The sequence below is a fragment of the Rutidosis leptorrhynchoides genome, chromosome 10, assembly GCF_046630445.1.
Source record: "Rutidosis leptorrhynchoides isolate AG116_Rl617_1_P2 chromosome 10, CSIRO_AGI_Rlap_v1, whole genome shotgun sequence".
Classification (NCBI taxonomy): domain Eukaryota; kingdom Viridiplantae; phylum Streptophyta; class Magnoliopsida; order Asterales; family Asteraceae; genus Rutidosis; species Rutidosis leptorrhynchoides.
Genome location: NC_092342.1, coordinates 322,726,142 through 322,731,005, shown reverse-complemented (window position 1 = coordinate 322,731,005; position 4,864 = coordinate 322,726,142).

Below are 4,864 nucleotides of genomic sequence, written 5' to 3'. Positions count from 1 at the left end.
ATGTTCATGTATGAACTATGGTTATTGTTGTAGGTTATAGAAATTGATAATTTGACAAGTTAATGGTGTTAGTAATGAAATTGAATTACTATGCACATTTGATGTTTAATGAAAGGATTAAAGGAAAAGTTGCATGATAAAGCTAAAAGTGATGAGTTAGTAATGTACATGATTAAAAGGTGATGTTTGATTGGTAACATGCTTGTTTTAGAAAAGATGAGTTCAAGGTTAGAAAGTATGTGTGTATGTATGTATGTTGTGATTAGGGGGTTAAGTGTATGAGTAAGTATAAATGATGTAATGATCCAAGAAAGTTATGATTTTGATTTAGTTATGTGATTAATGAGATTAGCTCATATATAGGTGCTAATCAAGGAAAAGAGGTCACAAGTGATCAAGGAAATCCATTTAAACAAGGTGAGTTTATAGGGGGTAATATGGGCGGGTCAAGAGTGGCTTAGTGTTCTCGGATTGCATCCGTGCAAGAGAGTAACGACTAAGTGCACTAGTTATGTAGCTTAGATAGAACTATTGGGTTAGCTCAATAGTTGTATCTATGGTTGATGTTTAGCTTAGGCAAGGTTATCACATTGCTAGTAATCTTGCCTATGGTTCGTGTTAGCTTAGACACTTTGGGTGTCTACGTATGAGATGATGATAGCTTAGGCATATTTAATATGTCTATGGTTAGCTTAGACATGATTACTAGGTTCGGCCTAGTAAGTCATGTCTATGGTATGAATGATCGGATCCGAAAGTATGCAAGCAACCTAAGGGTTGAAGGATAAGTGTTTCGATTATGCCCAAATGATTTATGTTTATGTTTTATGTTTATTGCTTTCCTATAACTCACTAAGTGTAAAAGCTTACCCCCATGATGTTTTATGTTTTAGGTGCTAAGGTTCATCGTGAAGGTAAGGAGCCCGTGTGAAGTGCTAGAGGAGCATTGGCATTAGCGTAAGTGGTATTGCAAGTCCCTTTTGTAATCACGCTCTATGGTTACCGCTTATCAAACGCCATGTATTTGAAGTGTCATGTTTGTCATTATTGAATTTGGGACCAAATGATGGTTTTGTTTCATGAAAACACGTTTGATGTCTAAATGTTGTTATTAGATGGTATACGATGTTAGAAACTGATTTCAGATGTTTGGGTATGAATAATGTTGTTTTATATGTGTTTGAGAATGATGGAATGTGCAAAAGTTGGTTTATATACAATGTTGCAGGTCAGGCACCCGGAACAGGGTTATGTCGCGCCGCGGCAAAGGGGTCCGCGCCGCGGCAATGCACTGAAGTTCAAAACAGAACCAGGGTTAAGGAGTCTAAAATTTTATGTGTTGTGTCGCGCCGCGACAAGGCTTGCCGCGCCGCGGCATAAGCCTTGTCCGGCCAGTGACTTGAATTTAAAAAAAAAAAAAAAAAAAATTTTACTCGATTCAAGGCGTTAAAGCAGAATTATAAAACTTTTTCCAAACTTCAAACTTATCTCTTAGTTGCAGAAGTTAATAAAGAATTACTGATGAAAAATCAAGAATCTCGTCCTACCGGTGCGCTAGCATTTACTGAAGCTAATGCTATTAACAATAATAATAATAAAAGAAGAAATGCACATGGACGAGGGCGTGGACAAGGTCGTAGCCATATTGGCCAAAACCATCATCATGGAAATTACCATAACAATAATAAAAATCATAACTATGTTCGAAATCACCCTTATGGTAATGGTCGTGGTGGTCGTAGTCGTGGACAAAGTAATAATAATCCACAAAATTATAAAATCCAAACACCATACAATCCCACAAATCACAATGTTGAAGAAGGCTCTTCAAAGAATGTTGAAGATTCTTGTTACCGATGTGGTAAAATTGGCCACTGGTCTAAAAACTGCCGAACAAATCAGCATTCTGTTAATCGGTATCAAGAATCCCTAAAGGGAAAAAGAAAAGAAGCAAATCTTGTGGATGACCTTGATACAAAAATCACTGAGCCAACTTGTGACTACTTTAATGAATAAATTTCTAATATCTATATATATAGATATCCTATTATATGTTCTCGTTAAATAAATGGTTGTAGATTTTCAATCTACACCATATCTAGTTTACTACATATTTCCTTATTATGTGCTATCGTTTGTAACATGTTTTGAATGTAATATATTGATGAATTATGTACTCATTATTTGTTTCTCATATTTTTTTTTTTGAAGTTCATGATGTATACTGCCGGAGTAAAAAATCAATCAAATGGTGGAGATATTTGTATTGCAGACAGTGGTGCCACTCACACCATACTCAAATCTAAAAAGTATTTCACAGACTTGAAAGCAACGGAAGGAACTATACATACTATATCAGGTCCTGTGGACTTAATAAAAGGAATGGGAAAGGCAAAATTCATGTTACCAAATGGTACGAATTTTCTGATAAATAACGCCTTATTTTCTCCCATGTCAAAGAGAAATTTGTTAAGTTTCTCCGACATATACCAAAATGGATATGATTATCAGTCAGTGACAACAGAAAATGAAAAATATTTAAGTATCACTGATAAGAATCGTGTAATTGAAAAACTACCAAGACTTCATTCTGGTTTACATTATACACATATAAATGTACCTGAAGTAAATGTGGTAGTTAAAGAAAAATCATGTGATCCTGTAATGATCAGTTTGTGGCATGAGAGATTAGGCCACCCAGGATCAACAATGATGAAAAGAATAATACAAAATACACATGGACATCCATTGGCGGATCAAAGGATCCCTCATGATGCACTTATCCCATGTACATCATGCTCACTTGGAAAATTGATAATAAGACCATCACCTCTTAAGGTTGAAAAAGAATCACCAATGTTTCTTGAAAGAATTCAAGGTGATATATGTGGACCAATTCATCCACCATGTGGACCATTTAGATATTTTATGGTCCTAATAGACGCATCTAGTAGATGGTCTCATGTTTGTCTATTATCAAGTAGAAACATGGCATTTGCAAAATTTCTTGCTCAAATTATTAAATTGAGAGCACATTTCCCTGATTATACTATTAAAAGGGTAAGGCTGGATAATGCTGGTGAGTTTACATCTCAAGCATTTAATGATTTTTGCATGTCTATTGGGATTGTTGTTGAACATCCTGTTGCTCATGTGCATACACAAAATGGTTTAGCTGAATCACTAATTAAACGATTGCAGTTAATAGCTAGACCATTGATAATGAGAACAAAACTCCCAGTATCGGTATGGGGTCATGCAATTTTACATGCTGCATCATTAATTCGCATTAGACCAAGTGCAAGTCATACATATTCTCCTTTACAACTTGCTTTTGGCCATCAGCCAAATATTTCCCATCTTAGAACATTTGGTTGTGCGGTTTATGTTCCTATCGCACCACCACAACGCACTAAAATGGGTCCTCAAAGAAGGATGGGAATATATGTTGGATACGAAACATCTTCAATCATAAGATATATTGAACCCATGACGGGTGATGTTTTTACAGCACGTTTTGCTGATTGTCACTTTAATGAAACATTGTTCCCTAGATTAGGGGGAGAAATAAAAAATAAAGAAAATGATGTTTCATGGTATGAACCTCAATTAATGTATCTTGATCCTCGTACAAAAGAATGCGAGACCGAAGTTCAAAAAATAATGCATATGCAAGAACTTGCGAATAAATTGCCTGATGCATTTACAGATACAAAAAGAGTGACTAAATCATATATACCAGCAGTAAATGCTCCAGCTCGAATTGAAATTCCAAAAGCTGACAATAAAATCACTCATGAGTCTTTGCCACGCCTGAAACGTGGTAGACCAATTGGTTCCAAAGATAAAAATCCTCGAAAAAGAAAATCAGCTGATAATGAGGTAAAAGAAAGTGTTCAAGAAGAACCACAAATCAATACTCCTTCTTCAGAGGAGATTGATGATGTCAATACAGAAATTGCAATCAATTATGCACATTCAAAAATAGTATGGAACCGGAATGAAATGAAAAATCTTGATGAGATATTTTCATATAATGTTGCATATTACATCATGAATGATGATGATGATCCAGAACCAAAATCTGTCGTGGAATGTCAAAATAGACATGATTGGGATCATTGGAAAGGAGCAATACGAGCTGAAATTGAATCGCTCAATAAAAGAAAAGTTTTCGGATCTATTTTGCTCACACCTAAAGATGTGAAACCTGTGGGGTATAGATGGATTTTTGTGCGAAAAAGAAATGAGAAAAATGAAATTACAAGGTATAAAGCTAGACTTGTAGCTCAAGGTTTTTCTCAAAGACCAGGAATTGATTATGAGGAAACGTATTCTCCTGTTATGGATGCAATTACTTTTAGATACTTAATCAGCATGGCAGTTTCTAAAAATTTAGAAATGCATCTCATGGATGTTGTTACTGCTTATCTATATGGATCACTTGATAGTGATATATATATGAAGATACCTGAAGGATTTAAGGTATCGGAATCATCCAATGCAAAACCCAAAGAAATGTACTCAATTAAATTACAAAGATCTTTATATGGGTTGAAACAATCGGGTCGCATGTGGTATAAACGATTAAGTGATTACTTGATAAGCAAAGGGTATACCAATAATCTTATTTGCCCATGTGTTTTCATTAAGAAAACAACATCTGGATATGTGATCATAGCTGTTTATGTTGATGATCTTAATATCATAGGTACAAATAAAGAGATCCATGAAGCCATTCAACTTCTAAAGAAAGAATTTGAAATGAAAGATCTCGGAAAAACCAAGTATTGCCTTGGTTTACAAATTGAACATATGCCTAATGGTTTACTTGTACATCAAACAACATATACTGAAAAGATTT